Source organism: Triticum urartu, chromosome 2 (assembly GCF_003073215.2).
Source record: "Triticum urartu cultivar G1812 chromosome 2, Tu2.1, whole genome shotgun sequence".
In the NCBI taxonomy this organism is placed as follows: Eukaryota; Viridiplantae; Streptophyta; class Magnoliopsida; order Poales; family Poaceae; genus Triticum; species Triticum urartu.
In genome coordinates, this window is record NC_053023.1 from 545,125,906 (window position 1) to 545,147,243 (window position 21,338).

Genomic DNA, 21,338 nt, shown 5'->3' on the forward strand with positions numbered 1-21,338 from the left:
GGGATTCATTGTCTCCAGTAGAGGTATTGAAGCTAATCCGGCCAAAATCCGAGCGTTGTCCCAGTTGTCTACCCCAACAGACCTCAAACATACAAAAATTGACTGGATGCGTGGCGGCTCTAAGCCGCTTTATCTCTCGCTTGGGAGAAAACGCATTACCCCTTTACCACCTCCTCCGGCGCACCAAACACTTCGAGTGGACGGATGCCGCCACGGCCGGACTCAACGAAATAAAATCCATATTGGCAACAAACCCAGTCCTGGTCGCGCCAAATATTGGCGAACCAATGCTATTATACATTGCGGCAACTCACCAAGTAGTAAGCGCAATGCTCGTCGTCGAACGAGAAGCGGACGGACACAAATTCCCCCTTCAAAAGCCGGTTTACTATGTCTCAACTGCCCTTACTCCATGCAAATCACGGTACCCGCATTATCAAAAGATAGCGTACGCGGTATTTATGGCATCCCGGAAGCTGCGAGACTACTTTCAAGAGTGTTCGATAACGGTAGCCTCGGAAGTACCACTTAACGATATTATAAACAACCGTGACACGACAGGCCGGATTGCCAAATGGGCCATTGAGCTCCTCCCGTTCGACATAACTTACAAGCCACGGCGAGCTATTAAATTGCAAGTTTTGGCTGACTTCGTCGCCGAGTGGACGGAAGCCGAACTCCCTAAGGAGTACGTCACATATTCAAACTGGATCATGCACTTCGACGGCTCCAAAATGTTGGCTGGTCTGGGGGCTGGCGTCGTTTTGACATCCCCAACAGGAGATACAGTTCAATACGTACTACAGATAATGGTCTCCGGATGGCAGTATCCATGGGCATTCAACGCCTAGAGGTGCGCGGGGATTCGAACCTCGCGATATCCCAAATAAATGGAGACTTTGATGCCAAGGATCCGAAAATGGCAGCTTATCGCAACACCGTCCTAAAGATGTCAGCTCGGTTCGAGGGGCTCGAATTTCACCATGTGGCTCGGGAAAACAATCAGGCGGCGGATATCCTCGCCCGCATCGGCGCAAAACGCGACGCGGTCCCTCCCAACATATTCCTGGAAAAGCTCTTCTAGCCATCCGTAGCATGGGAAGGGGACACCGGTAACAACAGTCCGGACCCGGCCAAAATACCCGATACTGAACTCTCTGACACAATCGGAGGCTCCGCCACCGAAAACACATTCAGCCCACGAAATAATGGCCATTATTGCCCCGTGGACAGAACCATTCCTAGCCTACCTAACTAGACAGGAACTTCCGGAGGACCAAAATGAGGCACGCTGCATAGTGCGGTGATCCAAGGCCTACAGGGTCCATGAGGGAGAATTGTACAAAAAAGCCGCTACCGGAGTCCTTCAAAGGTGCATCTCCGAAGAGGAAGAGCGGAACCTTTTGGCAGAAATTCATGCCGGACTCGGCGGTCATCACGCCGCAGCCCGGGCTCTTGTAAGCAAGGCCTTCCGTACAGGATTCTATTGGCCAACGGCCCGGGCAGATGCACAGGACTTGGTCCAACGTTGCGCCGGTTGCCAGCTCTTTGCAAATCAAAGCCACATGCCACCCACCGCCCTCCAAACAATCCCCATTACATGGCCCTTCGCGGTCTGGGGGCTTGAGATGGTTGGACCCCTTAAAGGGGGAACCCACAAGAAAAAATTACTTATTGGTTATGGTGGATAAATTCACCAAATGGATAGAGGCTAAAACGGTTAAAACAGCCGAATCCGGACCGGCGATAGATTTCATATCCGGGGTTGTACACCGTTACGGCGTCCCCCACAGCATCATCAGTAATAACGGCACGAACTTCACGGCCGACGAGGTAAAACTCTGGTGCAGCAAAATGGGCATCAAGCTCGATTATGCTTCAGTCTATCACCCACAAACCAACGGTCAAGTCGAACGAGCAAATGGTCTTATAATGAACGGCATTAAACCCAGATTCATGCGCTCCTTAACAGAGTCTGACACGCACTGGGTTGAGGAGCTCGACTCCGTACTCTGGGGGCTGAGGACCACGCCGAATCGTAGTACCAGATATACACCGTTTTTTATGGTGTTCGGCGCAGAGGCAGTCCTGCCCTGTGACATAATTCATGACTCACCTCGAGTGCGCATGTATGAAGAAAGAGAAGCCGAGCTCGATCGGCAGGACAGTCTGGACACCTTGGAGGAAGAGCGCGACGTAGGCAAAGCCCGTTCCGCATTTTACCAGCAACAGGCTCGCAGATACCAAAGCAGAGAAGTACGGGCCAAAACTTATAACGTTGGTGAACTAGTTCTACGACTGCCGGATAAGAAAAAGAACAAGCTCGAGCCCAAATGGGAAGGTCCCTTCATTATAGACCAAGTTCTGAACGGTGGAGCGTACTGACTACGGGATGCATCGACTAGTCGACTCGAGCCGAACCCATGGAATGCTGCCAGGCTTCGAAGATTCTACGCCTAGCACTGGACTATATGTTAGTCCCCTCCCTTTGTCCATTTTCTATATATGCATCATCTGTCTGGTTTCCCTTTCTTTCTTTTATTTCTCTAGGCCTTCAAGGGTCACCTTGTGCCTCACTCGTACATTACAGATGCGCTAGCCGCACTCTTCATACCTGGGGGCTTCTTTCACAGAAGCTTAAATTACTTACCTGGGCCTCACGCCCAACACATGTGTTATACTTCTGCATGTACCTTTTTTCACCATTATATGCATCGATATGACTTAAGTTTTGGCCAAGCTGGGTTGCCTGGCTCTTGTATTTATGCCCTACATTCCCGTTAATTCGGCTAGGGCATAAGGGGAGCACCTCTGCGATTGTTACCGCCGGGTCAGCCGGACGTGTACCTCAGACTGGGTGAAGCCGAAAGCTAGCGTTCTTAAGGGAATATTCGGTCGGTGAACAAAAGATGACTTTTATTTATTATCCATATCTGCCCCCAGATGCTTTTTCTGCGCTTCTTGTCGCAATCCGGACATGCACTTTAGGGCATGCTTACCCAGGGAAAGGAACCCTTAATGGAACTATTCTCCCTGGAAGATGTTTCTTACTACCCATGTAATATAACATAACTAGTTGGGCACTTGTCTGATAAAGCACTAATGACCCCTACGCCTGCTCTCCACGCATGCCCCGGCTCTTACATAACCGAGAGGGTATTCGGATACACTCCGGACCGTCGGGTCCCGAGGTCGAAGCAAAAAGGTCCGCCACGACAAACGATCTACAATCCGGCTAGAAGGCATTATACATGTCACTTTAAAATTACATAGTCAATTTGACTGGTTGAATTCCTCTTCAATACCATCCAATAGGCTGTCTAGTCTACAGTCCTGTTGGGAATACTTTGTGGCCAATTCTACTTGGCCGTACACTAAGCTCACAGGGATCTCCTTCCCATCGGGCCCCACAGGTCCGACTTCGGCCATATGGTTCGGGTCAGCCTTCGTGTACCGTGTCTTCACCATTGCCCAGGCTTCCCTGGCGCCTTGACGGCAGGCCGATATCTTCCATAATCGGAAGCGCCGCCGCGCTCCCTTCAGCTTTTTTGCAAGCTCTCCAAGGCCTTCGGGTATGGAGACGGATGGCCACAAGGCCTGGGCGACGCCTTGCATCACCTGTCGAACTCATTCGTGCAGCTGTGAGAGCTCGGGAAGAAGGTCACCCGTTGAACCGGGCATTTCCTCAGCAGGACGACCTGTTAGCATACCTACGAACATAACTCTGTCAGCCAGCTTCCTCGCCGAACTCTTTTTCAAAGTTCGTTCAAGCACTTACTAAATATGCCGCGTCGAAGCCGCCGATTTTCCTTAACAGAGTCCGACAGTTGGGCACGAACATCTTTTAGTTCCACGCCCAGCTTGGTGTTGGCATCTAGAAGATCATTTTTCTCCTGCCTCACCCTCGTAAGCACGCTCTTACCGGCCTTCAGCTGGTGTAGGAGCTGTTGCTTATCCGGATTTACTCCAGCGTCATCTGCAATTTTATCGGCAGATCTGCATATACGCCACATTCTATATGATACTTATCATTCGAAGGATATGTTACCAGAGGGGGTCTCTTTGGGCTCCCCTGCTGCGGCCAGTGCGGCCTGAAGTTGGGCTTTGCACTCTTCCAACTCCTGGGACAGTTGAGTATTCTTTTCTATAAGAACCTGCATAACAAATGATCCTTAAATCAGTTATCCTAACTGTTTCAAGTCTCAGGGGCTATTGATATATATAATCACCAAATTTTCTCACTCGTATGTCTTTTACATACTGCTCCGTGGCTCTGGCTAGACCATTTTGAGTGGCACAGAGGTGCGTGTCTCCCGAGTTGAAGGCATCCAATGCCTCTTGGGAGAAACAAGTGTCACGAAGAATAGTCCGGCGACGCCTGTGGTTCATGGCACTTTCCACCTCGGAATTGGTGGCGGACAGTTTATCCGCATCCTCTGTCGTAGGAGCACCCGGCGCACGCCTCGTATTCGTTCCCGCCTCCGAAGCCGGCCTTGGAGCCCGGCTGGTGGAGGCGCGATTGATAGCCTCTCCGGGTATAGTCCGGCGAGCGCTCTTTTTCCTGAAAAGAAGGCATGAGCGTTAGTATGCCTCTGAGAATAATGTCTTGCAATAAAGACGGTGCGCCGTACTGCTGCGCCGGTGTCTCAATCCAGACTGCGGGTCTTTTCAGCCTGCTTGGCCTCGCGGCCCCTTGTTGGCCAGTCGCCGCAGGCTCGGCCTTCTGCCTCGAGGACCTCCCCTGCAAAACACGGTTGTTATACAGCAATCAAAAACACGCAAGGATGGATCCCTTTTTGAAGTGCTGGGACTTCGGCGTCAGTCACCTGTGAGGCTGGAAGTAGCCCAGGGTAATCGGCCGTAATGGCCACCAAAGCATTATCATTGCTCAATTAGTAAAACACCCTATTGATCAGCTCCACAGATATGTCCGGATCCTTCTGGGAGGCCGGGTCAAGGGACCGTCCAGGGTCCTCGGGTTGTGGAGGGGGGTTGTTTATCTCCCTTACAGCCTGGCGCAGTTCCTGCGTGGAAATCGCTAGACTGAATACTTAACTACGGGAATATGAAACGGATGGGCGAGAAAAAGTCTCCGCTTACCCAGCTCAGAGGATTGTACATAGAAAATCCGCCCTGCGGGTTGACACGAAGGAATTCCTCCTCTTCTCCCCTGTACAAAGTGGATAAGATCTTTATTAGATCAGCAACCGATCCCGGCCCTTTACGGCCGTAGCGGGTGGCGTCATCCTCCCCGTTGAAGTCCCACATGGGGTGGCCTCTATACTGAAGTGGATGCACCCCCCTCATGATACATATGGCCATGACCTCGATCATGGTCAATCCGGATCGAGCTAAAAAACTTATCCAGCTCATCAGGTAAAGAACGTCCCTGTCATCTTCCTCCAGGGAGCTCCGTGGATGCCAGCTCTGGCGCTTCTTCAAAGGGGCGTTGTCGAACTCAGGAAGGCCGATCCGAATAGGATCCGGGAGGGGGACGTCTTCTATATAAAACCATTCTGAAGGCCAGTCTTCGGACGTCTTCTTTGGGGTTTCGGACAGGTATCCGGTCCCGGCAATACGCCACACTTCGGCTCCGCCCACTTGATATATTGACCCCTTCTGAGAACAGGGCACAAGGTAGAACAACTTCTTCCACAGAGCGAAATGAGCCTCACAGCCCAAAAACAAACTCGCAAAGGGCTACAAATCCCGCGATATGCAGCATGGAGGCAGGCGTAAGGTTGTGCAACTAGAGGCCGTAGAACTCCAGGAGCCCCTGGAGAAACGGATGAATTGGAAATCCGAGCCCTCTTACCAAATAAGGGACAAGGCATACCCGCTCTCCCTTGGAGGGATTGGGAAGGCTCTCCGCTTGCTCTCCGCCATTATAGGTGGCGAGCCCGGCTCAAACCGGGACCATGCACGCTGGGGGAAGAAATCCCTTGGACTGAAGCATCACTAATTTGCTGTGCGGGACGGAACATCTCTCCCAATCTCCAGGCTTGGAGCTAGGGGGCGAGAGGAGGAGCTACGTCAACCAGCCATGATGGAATGGAACTCTGTCGGGTGTGCTCCGATGAAGGCTCGCCAAGGGAGGATGGTGTGATTTGGATCTGAATCCTCGTCTTTTTAATAGGCGGCTCATTCACACAGCTAGGGGGGTAAATGTGAAAACACCCTGGCTCTTCACATTCACTCGACACGTGGAAAGTGGCCATTATTGGGCGTGGAAGCCAAGGAGTGCAACATCACAAGAGACCGGACACTATTTCGACAGGTACACGGAATTGGGAGAGGAACCTGCCTTGCAATGCCGAAGACAATACCGCGTGTCGGACTCATCGTCATTCAAGCCTGGTTCGGGGGCTATTGAGGGAGTCCTGGATTAGGGGGTCTCCGAACAGCCGGATTATATTCTTTGGCCGGACTGTTAGACTATGAAGATACAATATTGAAGACTTCGTCTCGTGTCCGGATGGGACTCTACTTGGTGTGGAAGGCAAGCTAGGCAATACGGATATGGATATCTCCTCCTTTGTAACCGACCTTGTGTAACCCTAACCCTCTCCGGTGTCTATATAAACTGAAGGGTTTTAGTCCGTAGGACAACAACCATAACATACAATCATACCATAGGCTAGCTTCTAGGGTTTAGCCTCTTCGATCTCGTGGTAGATCTACTCTTGTACTATCCATATCATCAATATTAATCAAGCAGGACGTAGGGTTTTACCTCCATCAAGAGGGCCCGAACCTGGGTAAAACATTGTGTCCCCTACCTCCTGTTACCATCCAGCCTAGACGCACAGTTCGGGACCCCCCTACCCGAGATCCGCCGGTTTTGACACCGACACCCGTGCTACTGTTCCCTTGAATTTTAATGCGTCCCTAGAGAAAGCTAAGTTGAAAGATGATGGTAGCAACTACACGGAATGGGTTCGTAACTTGAGGATTATCCTCATTTCTGAACAGAAGAATTACGTCCTGGAAGCACCGCTAGGTGTAAGACCCGCTGCAGGAGCAACTCCGGACGTTATGAACATCTAGCAGAGCAAAGCTGATGACTACTTGATAGTTCAGTGTGCCATGCTTTACGGCTTAGAATTTAGACTTCAAGGACGTTTTGAATGTCATGGAGCATATGAGATGTTCCAGGAGTTGAAGTTAATATTTCAAGCAAATGCCTGAGTTGAAAGATATGAATTCTCCAACAAGTTCTACAGCTGCAAAATGGAGGAGAATAGTTATGCCAGTGAACACATACGCAGAATGTATGGGTACCATAACCACTTGACTCACCTGGGAGTTAATCTTCCTAATGATAGTGTCATTGACAGAGTTCTTCAATCACTGCCACCAAGCTATAAAGGCTTCGTGATGAGCTATAATATGCAAGGGATGGAGAAGACTATTCGCGAGCTCTTCGCAATGCTAAAAGTTGCGGAGGTAGAAATCAAGAAGGAGCATCAAGTGTTGATGGTTAACAAGACCACTAGTTTCAAGAAAAAGGGAAAAGGGAAGAAGGGGAACTTCAAGAAGAACATCAAGCAAGTTGCTGCTCAAGGGAAGAAACCCAAGTCTGGACCTAAGCCTGAGACTGAGTGCTTCTACTGCAAGGGGCCTGGTCACTGAAGCAGAACTGCCCAAGTATTTGGCGGATAAGAAGGATGGCAAAGTGAAAGGTATATTTGATATACATGTTATTGATGTGTACCTTACTAATGCTCGTAGTAGCGCCTGGGTATTTGATACTGGTTCTGTTGATCATATTTGCAACTCGAAATAGGGGCTACGGATTAAGCGAAGATTGGCTAAGGACGAGGTGACGATGCACGTGGGAAATGGTTCCAAAGTCGATGTGATCACCGTCGGCACGCTACCTCTACACCTACCATCGGGATTAGTTTTAGACCTAAATAATTGTTATTTGGTGCCAGCATTGAGCATGAACATTATATCTGGATCTTGTTTAATGCGAGATAATTATTCATTTAAATCGGAGAATAATGGTTGTTCTATTTATATGAGTAATATCTTTTATGGTCATGCACCCTTGATGAATGGTCTATTTTTGTTGAATCTTGATTGTAGTGATACACATATTTGTAATATCGAAGCCAAAAGATGCAAAGTTAATAATGATAGTGCAACTTATTTGTGGCACTGCCGTTTAGGTCATATTGGTGTAAAGCGCATGAAGAAACTCCATGTTGATGGGCTTTTGGAATCACTTGATGCTTGCGAACTGTGCCTCATGAGCAAGATGACTAAGACTCCGTTCTCTAGAACAATGGAGCGAGCAACTGACTTATTGGAAATAATACATACTGATGTATGCGGTCCGATGAGTGTTGAGGATTGCGGCGGGTATCGTTATTTTCTGACCTTCACAGATGATTTGAGCAGATATGGGTATATCTACTTAATGAAACATAAGTCTGAAACATTTGAAAAGTTCAAAGAATTTCAGAGTGAAGTGGAAAATCATCGTAACAAGAAAATCAAGTTTCTACGATCTGATCGTGGAGGTGAATATTTGAGTTATGAGTTTGGTCTTCATTTGAAACAATGTGGAATAGTTTTGCAACTCACGCCACGTGGAACACCACAACGTAATGGTGTGTCCGAACATCGTAACCGTACTTTATTGGACATGGTGTGATCTTTGATGTCTCTTAATGATTTACTGCTATCATTTTGGGGTTATGCATTAGAGACGGCTGCATTCACGTTAAATAGGGCACCATCTAAATCCGTTGAGATGACACCATATGAACTATGGTTTGGCAAGAAACCTAAGCTATCGTTTCTTAAAGTTTGGGGTTGCGATGCTTATGTGAAAAAGTTTCAACCTGATAAGCTCGAACCCAAATCAGAGAAATGTGTCTTCATAGGATACCCAAAGGAGACTGTTGGGTACACCTTCTATCACAGATCCGAAGGCAAGATATTCGTTGCTAAGAGTGGATCCTTTCTAGAGAAGGAATTTCTCTTGAAAGAAGTGAGTGGGAGGAAAGTAGAACTTGGTGAGGTAATTGTACCTTCTCCCGAATTGGAAAGTAGTTCATCACAGAAATCAGTTCCAGTGATTCCTACACCAATTAGTGAGGAAGCTAATGATGATGATCATGAAACTTCAGATCAAGTTACTACCGAACCTCTAGGTCAACCAGAGTACGATCAGCACCAGAGTGGTACAGTAATCCTGTTCTGGAGGTCATGTTACTTGACCATGATGAACCTACGAACTATGAGGAAGTGATGATGAGCCCAGATTCTGCAAAATGGCATGAGGCCATGAAATCTGAGATGGGATCCATGTATGAGAACAAAGTGTGGACTTTGGTTGACCTTACCGATGATCGGCAAGCAATAGAGAATAAATGGATCTTCAAGAAGAAGACTGACACTGACGGTAATGTTACTGTCTACAAAGCTCGACTTGTTGCGAAAGGTTTCCGACAAGTTCAAGGAGTTGACTACGATGATACCTTCTCACCCGTAGCGATGCTTAAGTCTGTCCGAATCATGTTAGCAATTGCCGCATTTTATGATTACGAAATTTGGCAAATGGATGTCAAAACTGCATTCCTTAATGGATATCTTAAAGAAGAGTTGTATATGATGCAACTAGAAGGTTTTGTCGATCCTAAAGGTGCTAACAAAGTGTGCAAGCTCCACCGATCCATTTACGGACTGGTGCAAGCCTCTCGGAGTTGGAATATACACTTTGATAGTGTGATCAAAACATATGGTTTTATACAGACTTTTGGAGAAGTCTGTATTTACAAGAAAGTGAGTGGGAGCTCTGTAGCATTTCTAATATTATATGTGGATGACATATTGTTTATTGGAAATAATACAGAATTTCTGGATAGCATAAAAGGATACTTGAATAAGAATTTTTCAATGAAAGACCTCGGTGCAGCTGCTTATATATTGGGCATCAATATCTATAGAGATAGATCAAGACTCTTAATTGGACTTTCACAAAGCACATACCATGATAAAGTTTTGAAGAAGTTCAAAATGGATCAGTCAAAGAAAGGGTTCTTGCCTGTGTTACAAGGTGTGAATTTGAGTTAGACTCAATGCCCGACCACTGCAGAAGATAGAGAGAAAATGAAAGTCATTCCCTATGCCTCAGCCATAGGTTCTATCATGTATGCAATGCTGTGTACCAGACCTGATGTGTGCCTTGCTATTAGTTTAGCAGGGAGGTACCAAAGTAATCCAGGAGTGGATCACTGGACAGCGGTCAAGAACATCCTGAAATACCTGAAAAGGACTAAGGATTTGTTTCTCGTTTATGGATGTGACAAAGAGCTTGTCGTAAATGGTTATGTTGATGCAAGCTTTGACACTGATCCGGATGACTCTAAGTCATAAACTGGATACGTATTTATATTGAATGGTGGACCTTCAGTTGGTGCAGTTCAAAGCAGAGCGTCATGGCAGGATCTACTTGTGAAGCGGAGTACATAACTGCTTCGGAAGCAACAAATGAAGGAGTCTGGATGAAGGAGTTCATATCTGATATAGGTGTAATACCTAGTGCATCGGGTCCAATGAAAATCTTTTGTAATAATACTCGAGCAATTGCCTTGGCGAAGGAATCCAGATTTCACAAGAGAACCAAATACATCAAGAGACGCTTCAATTCCATCCGTGATCAAGTTAAGGAGTGAGACATAGAGATTTGCAAAATACATACGGATCTGAATGTTGTAGACCCGTTGACTAAGCCTCTCTCATGAGCAAAACACGATCAGCACCAAGACTCCATGGGTGTTAGAATCATTACTATGTAATCTAGATTATTGACTCTAGTGCAAGTGGGAGACTGAAGGAAATATGCCCTAGAGGCAATAATAAAGTTATTGTTTATATTTCCTTATATCATGATAAATGTTTATTATTCATGCTAGAATTGTATTAACCAGAAACTTAGTACATGTGTGAATACATAGGCAAATAGAGTGTCCCTAGTATGCCTCTACTTGACTAGCTCATTAGTCAAAGATGGTGAAGTTTCCTGACCATAGACATGTGTTGTCATTTGATGACCGGGATCACGTCATTAGAGAATGATGTGATGGACAAGAGGCATCCGTTAGCTTAGCATTATGATCGTCTAGTTTTATTGCTATTGCTTTCTTCATGACTTATACATATTCCTCTGACTATGAGATTATGCAACTCCCGAATACCGGAGGAACACCTTGTGTGCTATCAAACGTCACAACGTAATTGGGTGATTATAAAGATGCTCTACAGGTGTCTCTGAAGGTGTTTGTTGAGTTGGCATAGATTGAGATTAGGATTTGTCACTCTGTGTATCGGAGAGGTATCTCTGGGCCCTCTCGGTAATGCACATCACTATAAGCCTTGCAAGCAATGTGACTAATGAGTTAGTTGCGGGATGATGCATTACGGAATGAGCAACGAGAATTGCCGGTACTAGGTATGAGGATACTGACGATCGAATCTCGATCAAGTAACATACCGATGACAAAGGAATAACGTATGTTGTTATGCGGTTTGGCCGATAAAGATCTTCGTAGAATATGTAGGAGGCAATATGAGCATCCAGGTTCTGCTATTGGTTATTGACCGAAGATGTGCCTCGTTCATGCCTATATAGTTCTCGAACCCGTAGGGTCCGCAGGCTTAACGTTTGATGACGATTTGTGTTATGAGTTATGTGTTTTGGTGACCGAAGTTTGTTTGGAGTCTTGGATGAGATCACGGACATGACGAGGAGTCTTGGAATGGTCGAGCGGTAAAGATTCATATATTGGAAGGTTGTATTCAGACATCGAATGGTTCTGAGTGATTCCGGAATTTTTTCGGAGTACCGAGGGGTTACCGGAACCCCCTGGGGGAATATTGGGCCTACATGGGCCATAGGGGAGAGGGGAGGCATCCCACAAGGGTGGTCGTGCCCCCTCCCTATAGGGAGTTCGAATTGGACTAGGGAGGGGGCGTGCCCCCCTTTCCTTCTCCTCTTCCTCTCCCTTCCCTCTTTCCCCCTCCAGAAAAGGAAAGGGAGTCCAACTAGGAATAGGAGTCCTAGTTGGACTCCCCCCTTTGGCGCACCCCGTAGACCAGCCGCCTCCTTCCCTCCTCCTTTATATACAAGGGCAAGGGGGCACCCCCAAAGGCACATCAACTGTTCCTCAGCCATGTGCGGTGACCCCCTCCATAGTTTACCACCTCGGTCATATTGTCGTAGTGCTTAGGCGAAGCCCTGCGTGGATCACATCACCAACACCGTCGCCATGCGGTCGTGCTGACAGAACTCTCCCTCGACCCTCTACTGGATCAAGAGCTCGAGGGATGTCATCGTGCTGAACGTGTGCTGAACACGTAGGTGCCGTACGTTCGGTACTTGGGTCGGTTGGATCATGAAGATGTTCAACTACATCAACCGCGTTACTAAATGCTTCCGCTTTCGGTCTACGAGGGTACGTGGACACACTCTCCCGTCTCGTTTCTATGCATCTCCTAGATAGATATTGCGTGATCGCAGAATTTTTTTTGAATTACTGCGTTCCCCAAAAAGTAGATGCAGGCAGGAGTCGGTCTACTTATCTTGGACGTGATTCCTATATAATGATCATTGCCTGGATATCATCATGATTATTTGAAGTTCTATCAATTGCCCAACAGTAATTTGTTTACCCATCGTTGCTATTTTCTTAGAGAAGCCACTAGTGAAACCTACGCCCCCTGGGTCTCTTCTTTATTATATTTGCCTTTGTGATCTATTTTTATTTTGTTTTATTTTCAGATCTATTAATCCAAAAACCCAAAAATAACTTGCTTCAGTTTTTATTTATTTATTTTATCTCGTGTTCACGCGAGATCTATTTATCCAATCTACTATAATTTTACCTATCTTTTTACCCGTGAGGGATTGACAACCCCTCTCTTATGTCGGGTTGCAAGTATTTGTTCTTCGTGTGCAGGAGCTGTTTACCTGGTGTTGCGTGGTTCTCCTACTGGTTCGATAACCTTGGTGTCATCACCGAGGGAAATAACTACCATAGCTGTGTTGCATCATCCCTTCCTCTTTGGGGAAATACTGATGTAATTCAAGCCGCAATCAGTCATAGGAACCACCAAACTGTTAAGTGGGGTCCAGGTGAACATACTCAGAAAACTGATGTGATGCTCAACCCAAACCCTATGTCTTCGAGTGAAGACAATGAGAGAAAATCTTATCCTCTATTGGATAAGTCAGCTTTGCTTGTAGCCCAAGTCAAGCTACCGCGTGTGTTTGAAATCCAACTGTTGGACATGTGTCGATTGTCCATTGACCCAGGGTCATTTTGGACATATCATGTCGGGTTTCCTCCTGGATATAAATATCCCACCCTTCCACCATAAACTGGTGGCTGCTCGGAGTGAGTGCACGACTTTTGTCGTTTGCAGAGAGCAACCCACCTCCGAAGCCTTTGAGAGAGAATCCTTGCGAGGACAAACCCAAACCACCTAGAGCCCAAAGAGTGTTTGGCATCACTGAAGTATTTCGGTTCCGCGTGATCTGAAGACTTATTACATTTGAAGACTGTGATCTTCTAGTCGGTTATGCTGTTGGGAAATGTAGCAAGCAATTTCAAAAAATTCCTATGCTCACGCAAGATCTATCTAGGAGATGCATAGAAACGAGAGGGGGAGAGTGTGTCCAGATACCCTCTTAGACCGAAAGCGGAAGCGTTTGACAACGTGGTTGATGTAGTCGAACTTCTTCTCGTTCCGACCGATCAAGTACCGAACATATGGCACCTCCGAGTTCTGCACACATTCAGCTCGATGACGTCCCTCGAACTCTTGATCTAGCAAATTGTCGAGGGAGATTTTGGTCAGCATGACGGCGTGGTGACGGTGATGGTGAAGTGATTCACGCAGGGCATCACCTAAGCACTACGACAATATGACTGGAGGCGTAAAAGGGGGGCGCCGCACATGGCTAGGAATCAATGTTGTGTGTTCTAGCGGTGCCCCCCACATCATATATAGGTGGGAGAGGGAGGGGAGAAGCAAGGGGCACCTCCTCCAAGTCAGCCTCCCCCCTTCCATATGCATCGGAGGGGGAAGGAAAGAGAGTGGGGAGGGGAAGGAAAGGGGGAGGCCGAATCCTCCCCTTTACTTCTCCCTTCCCTCCTTTCCTTCCCTCCTATTTCGGCCTATAGGGGGGCGCACCAGCCCCTTAGGGTCTGGTCTGTCCCTCTCTTGGCCCATTAGGCCCATATAGTTTGCCAGGGGTTGCCCGAAACCCCTTCCAGTGACCCGATACGTACCCGGTACCCCCCGGAACACTTCCGGTGTCCGAATACTATCGTCCTATATATGAATCTTTACCTCTCGACCATTTCGAGACTCCTAGTCATGTCCGCGATCCCATCCGGGACTCTAAACAACATTCAGTCACCAAATCACATAACTCATATAATACAAAATCATCATCGAACGTTAAGCGTGCGGACCCTACGGGTTCGAGAACTATGTAGACATGACCAATACATCTCTCCGGTCAATAACCAACAACGGTACCTGGATGCTCATATTGGTTCCTACATATTCTACGAAGATCTTTATCGATCGTACCGTAATGACAACATTCGTTATTCCCTTTGTCATCGGTATGTTACTTGCCCGAGATTCGATCATCGGTATCTTCATACCTAGTTCAATATCGTTATCGGCAAGTCTCTTTACTCGTTTCGTAATACATCATCCCGCAACTAACTCATTAGTCACATTGCTTGCAAGGCTTATTATGATGTGCATTACCGAGAGGGCCTAGAGATACCTCTCCGATACTCGGAGTGACAAACCCCAATCTCGATCTATGCCAACCCGACAAACACCTTCGGAGATACCTGTAGAGCATCTTTATAATCACCCAGTTACTTTGTGACGTTTGATAGCACACAAGGTATTCCTCCGATATCCGGGAGTTGCATAATCTCATAGTTAAAGGAATATGTATTTGACATGAAGAAAGCAATAGCAATAAAACTGAACGATCAATATGCTAAGCTAACGGATGGGTCTTGTCCATCAAATCATTCTCCTAATGATGTGGTCCCATTCATCAAATGACAACACATGTCTATGGTTAGAAAACTTAACCATCTTTGATTATCGAGCTAGTCTAGTAGAGGCTTACTAGGGAGACTGTGTTTTGTCTATGTATCCACACATGTATCAAGTTTCCGGTTAATAAAATTCTAGCATGAATAATAAACATTTATCATGATATAAGGAAATATAAAATAACAATTTTATTATTGCCTCTAGGGCATATTTCCTTCATATGCGTCGCGTTCTGAGCATCCAAGAGTCATTGTGGATTGCCGGTGAACGAAATCTATGAAGGTTTGGAAGTCTACCTTGAAGACTTACTTGAGTGATTGGGCAAGGACTAAGTGACCTTAGCTCAAGGGGAATAAGGTGAAGACGTGGTATTCTGAGTTCGATCTGAGCCTCCCAAACCAGACGTATAGTTGTCACAGCAACTGAAACTGGTCTACCAAATCATTGTCTTTGTCAAGCAACTCGTTCTATCACTTCACCCCTTACTTACTATTTAGCTTCGTGAAGTCATTGCTTGCCTGCTCTGGTTGAATTTATTGTGTGAAGACATTCACCCTTGATTACATATTTGGCTTCATAGTGTCTTCCTATTTCGATCTGTTCTACGTAGCTGCTACTTGTCTTCGTGCTTTCTCTGTACCGTACCTTGACTGTTGCATGGCTAGAGTAGTTTATTTTTCGCTGTATCCTGTTTAGGTATTATTTAACCGTGTCTTCGAAGACATTACATGATTTGAAGACTTTCATAAAAATCGACTATTCACCCCCCTCTAGTCAATAACTAGCACTTTCAATGAAGGTAAGGATAACTCCAACACCAAACATCAAAACACTCCTAAAAGTCTGAATGACATGGTCCACACTTTTCCCATCCAATGGCGTGTACAAAACCTCCGCGGGGCGGTCCGGGCGTCTGAATTCCCCAATACTAGTATCAAGCTCGGTGGAGGTTTGGGGAGGGAGCTCCTATCTGACGCATTTTGCTTCAAATAGGCTCATGACGTACCCGAGGCTCGACTGGGCCGACCCATTGGCGTTCATGCCCGTTGGCCTTGTAGCGCAACAGAAAAATTCAGAAAAAGGAATGCGGTCACCAAAAATCGAACTCCATGCCTTTCATTGAGGACAAATTGTCTCTAGCTAGTGGAGTACATGACTATGTGCGACTAACCAGCGGCACGGAAGTATATGAACTAATTGTAGCGCCAGATCCGAACACCTTTAAAGAAACCCGAACATTTCTTCAAAATTCTAAAGGAATTTTAAAGTGAAAGTAATGTTTGAAAATCCAAACATTTTTCGAACAATGCAAAAAAAATTTGAAATTTAAAACTTTTTTGAAAAGGGAACAATTTTTGAAATTCCAAACATTGTTTACATTTCAAGTATTGTTTGAACAACGCGAACAAAATTTGACAGCCGACAACATTTTTTGAAATTTGTGAACAAAATTTGGTAAAAGCAAACATTTTTCCAAATTTGTGTTTTTAAAATCACGAACATGTTTTGAATTCATGAACAAAAACTGAAAACAAGAACATTTTTAAACTTTTGAACAATTTTTGAAAAGCAGATTTTTTTTTAAATTCCCATTTTTTTCAAAAAACAATTTTTTTTGAAATTGTAGTTTGTTTGAAAATATTTTTTGAAGTTCTAAACTATTTATGATAGGGATTTAAAAAAAATGCAAACATTTTTAAATGAAAAAAATAAAGTTAAAAGGGAAAAAAAGAGGAAAATGAAAAAGAAACACAGAAAGACCCCTAGAAGGTTCCCGAAACCAAAAAAACCCAAAAACGGAAATGCTAAAAGGCCGGTCGAGATCATCGCTCAGTCACAAGTCTTATGCGAAAACACGACAACTCGACGTAGAATGCGTCATATAGGATATTTGATTGGGGAGTCCGGGCGTCCACTGGCTCACATGTCAGTTGGACTATATCTTCCCACACCTCATGTATTTTTTTCATCTAGGTCCACATGACCCACCCTGCTATCCAGATTTGATGCTTATTTTTTTTGACAAAGGGTGAATTTAATTGGCTCAAAACGGGGCATCAAGAAGATACATAACATAATGAGCACACACCCGGCCTCTGCATAATTAGGATGCACACAACCAACATCAACTCACACATATGCGAAAACTCACCGGCGACAAGCAAAGTCATATAAAACCAAAGCTATGAATAGGCGAGGAAAAAAGAAAAAAAAAGATTTGATGCTTATTTGACGTCTATGGTTAGATGGCCGTCTCCCATATCACCGTCCATGGATACGTCCAAACGTGTGCACGAACATTTGATGTGCCCGACTGTCCGTCAACGATGTAGGTAGTTGGAGTTGCCCTAATTTCAATTACGCTTAACCCAATTTTATATCGTTCATCAAGTCCGCAAACGTCTGTTTTCCTAGGCGTTGTGTATATGTGAAATGGTTGTGTGTACGTATTTCCAGCAAAAAAAAAAGAACGGTTGTGTGTACGTACGCGTTTCCGTGCGTATAACGCGCCCCGCTTCTGGAATTTTCGGGTTGCGCAGTTGGGTACGGAGGAACCCAAAACCTCATCTTGTCGCCACATGAGGCGCGACTTCCTTTTCGGCTAAAAGAAAAGAGAGAGAGAGAGAGAGAGAGAGAGAGAGAGAGAGAGAGAGAGAAGCGCACACACGATACGCAACACGCGAGAAAGGGGTGCGCGGACCAGCTGGCGCCGGTTGCCTTGCCGCTTGGCTCGGCGAGCCAAGCCAACAAGCCTGGCAGGCAGTGCCAGGTAGGTAGGCGCTCGCTCGTAGTACTCCCGCCGTCATCAACCCGTCCCACCCACCTGCACCAGGCGAGCCCTACCAATCTCTCCCTCCCCGCCCCCGCCCACGCCCCGCCTCCATTCCCACGCGCGCAGACGCAGGCACTTCGCGACGCCACCGCCCGCAGCCCGCACCAAAAGCGAACACACAAGCGCTCCCCGTCGCCGTCTCATCGCCCGCCCGCCGCGATTTCCGCCCTCCCGCCTCCTCTCCCGCCGCCCCCTCCGCCGTGCGCGCGCCAGGTGACCGTTGCCTCCCGCCTCCCTCCTCCCCCCTCTCGCGGAGATACATACATAGGAGTAGATACGCTGCCGCACGCACTCCTCTTGTCCTTTTCCGTCCTCCCTCCTTTTGCACGCCGTCACGGCTTTCGGGGGCTCCGAGGAAGGAACGGGCCGTTGTTGGTCCCAATTCTCTTCTCGCGCGTCGGTTGATTCGGGGGGGAATTCATGCGTGCCATTTGCTCTCTCTCTGCCGGGACTTTTACCGATGGGAACAGCCGCGACCAGATCTGTTCTAGCCAGCCACCGGGAGAATTCCAGGTTTTTGCGGGGGCGAAGATCGAGGAGGGGATTTCCGTTTTTGGAGTGTCTGAGGTTCTCGATTTGGGTCTTCTGACTTCTGAATTGAGATGGTATGGTATGGTATGGCATGGCCGGGGGCTCTGAACCCTGTAGTATCCCTGGATAAAAGGCATCGTCCTACTCTATGTTCTCTTTCTTTTTTTTCATTCCTCATGTTCTTTCTTCTCTCTGCCCATGTCCTTTCAATTTGACTGGATAGACTGTCACAGGCTATGCATGCGTCGTATCCTACCTACATCTTTCTCAGTAAATTTCGTCTTGCCGTGCAACAAAAGTTGCTGTCCGTTTCCGTGTGGGGAAACGGCATGGTTAAATCCAAGGGAGGTACAGCGTGCTCTTCATTAAGCAATCTTGTCCAGACTAGTTGTCTCTCAGTTTCTGTACAAGCTGCAAGTTTGAAGTCAACTAGTCTACCCTTGCACCTGTATTTTGAACGATTTGTCATCTTTATTGCCATCCAGTGTGAGCTACTAGCCCTGTCCCAAATTATAAGACGTTTTTGGTAGGCTATTTGCGACGGAGGAAGTACAGTTTAACATCTGATCGAATGCACGGTTAATTATGGGGAGGTTCTGTTGTTAACGCCCTTCAAATATGTTAAAATTTCATAGTACTTGTGCCTATAATACCAAAAAATTGGGAGAAAAAGGGACATGTTTTTGACAGTGGTTGCATTTTTTTAATCCAGAGTTTTGCTTATTTATTCAGAAGAGAACAACATGGGTTTATGGTCACGGTTGCTTGTTTGTTAGTTCATCTTGAGTTTAGATTGTGTTGTAACGCCTCCATGAGCAATCTGACATGATATAAATGGATGATGGTGTCCATCACATTCCCCTGGGGGTTCTTCCCTGTTGCTAGTGGAATGTGTTTGGATTGCATTGTAACTGGTGCTAGCTGACTTTGGTGGATGTACCGTAACATGGTCTGCATGTAATCATGAATCATCATACCTGATAGCGACAGAGGTAGTTAAACTAAAAACCACTTATTTCACTCAAGCTTGCAAACTTAGCATCTGCGGGGGTATCAGTGGGTCAAAAGGTTATGTTGAAATGTTAGGACTTAGGGCTATCATTTGAGCATGTTCCTGCTCTCGGTTATTGGAGGCATTTCTGTTATGCCCCTTTCCTTTGTTGGAAAGATACACAAATTCGTCTTTTGGCATACAACTGGTTCAGTTCATGCCAAACAAATGTTTATTATCTGAATTTGAGCTGACATATTGTGTTATTTTTGTAGTTCGAAGATTGGCCAACACAATTCATTTTATCAGTCCTGCCTATGCTTGATGTCAACTGCAAGAGATGTTGTTTAGTGTTGAGGAGGCTGGTTAGCTTTGGATCATAAATTCTCACCAGAAACAACACAGTTATGGACCGTGCAGACACCTCAGGGTTTGTCAGTGGTGGTTGCTTTGGTACTACGCTCCTGCTGATTTTCTTCCATTTTGTCTATTCGACCATCAGTGTCTGAAAGATTATCCAGCCCCTGTTTCTTCAGCTCCCCAGTAATCCTGATATTATTTGCTCTGACCCAGCTGTCATAGTGTTAAGCTGTGATGGATAACAGCTTTGTGGATACCACAAACCAACCTCTGATGAATGACCCCTTTGTCTTAATGGCACAATCAGCTCCAAGCTACGCCCTGAAAAACCTGACCAAAAGCGCAGTTCGCATGGATTGCGTCGGCTCAGCAATGGCTAATTGTGGCCATGGTGATGAAAGTACACAAAGCATGAATAACATCACAACGAGAGATGATGGTTGCAAGCTTGTTCTAGGGTTGGGTCCAACACCTGATTTTTACTCGACACATTATCAGCCCACTGGTGTATATAAGTCAAAAGAATCTCAGACTTTGTCTGGCCAGAGTTTCTCTTTCACTGACCCAGGGGTGCTGAGGCTTGGCCTGCAGACAGATGGTGCAGAAACAATTCAGCCTCTGCAAACACCAAATGAAACAGTTCATTCTTTTGCTGTTGTTGACGAGGCTTCAACATCTGCTGCTGTAAGGAGCATGGGTGGCTACATGCCATCGCTACTCTTTGCTCCCCGCTCCAGTTCTTCTGCTGCCAATGAGACACAATTACAAAGCAGAGATTCACTAAACTCCACACACTACAACAGCAATAATACTCAGCATATTCAACATCTTCAGCTCAGCCCTGAACCTTCTGCTACGACAGAGACTTCGTTTGGTGTGAGCTCTGATGTGGTCACTGGAGCAACCACATCAGAACAACGGAGTCATCCCCGTCATCCTAAGAAGTGCAGGTTCAAGGGGTGCTCCAAAGGTGGCAGAGGCTCATCAGGGCTGTGTATTGCTCATGGAGGCGGGCAAAGATGCCATAAGCCTGGGTGCCATAAAGGAGCTGAGAGCAGCACTGCGTATTGCAAGGCCCATGGCGGAGGACGGCGGTGTGAGGAGCTTGGTTGCACCAAGAGTGCCGAGGGAAAGACAGATTATTGTATTGCTCATGGTGGAGGCCGCCGTTGTGAATATCCTGATTGTCCTAAAGCTGCACGAGGTAAGTCTGGACGGTGCATAAAGCATGGTGGTGGGAAGAGGTGTGCAATGGAAGGTTGCATTCGGAGTGCTGAGGGGAAGGCTGGACTCTGCATTTCTCATGGTGGTGGACGCCGGTGCCAGTATCCGGACTGTGCCAAGGGGGCTCAGGGCAGTACATTATACTGCAAAGCGCATGGTGGCGGCAAGAGGTGCGTCTTCGATGGGTGCAGCAGAGGTGCAGAGGGGAGCACACCTCTGTGCAAAGCTCATGGTGGTGGGAAGAGATGCATGTTCGAAGGAGGTGGTGTCTGCCCAAAGAGTGTACATGGGGGG

At 46.6% G+C, this 21,338-nt stretch overlaps 1 pseudogene; it reads left to right on the top strand.

Moving 5' to 3' along the window:
* The first annotated feature begins 17,942 nt into the window (after positions 1 to 17,942).
* Positions 17,943 to 21,336, top strand: LOC125537251 (annotated as a pseudogene).
* Positions 21,337 to 21,338: the final 2 nt, after the last annotated feature.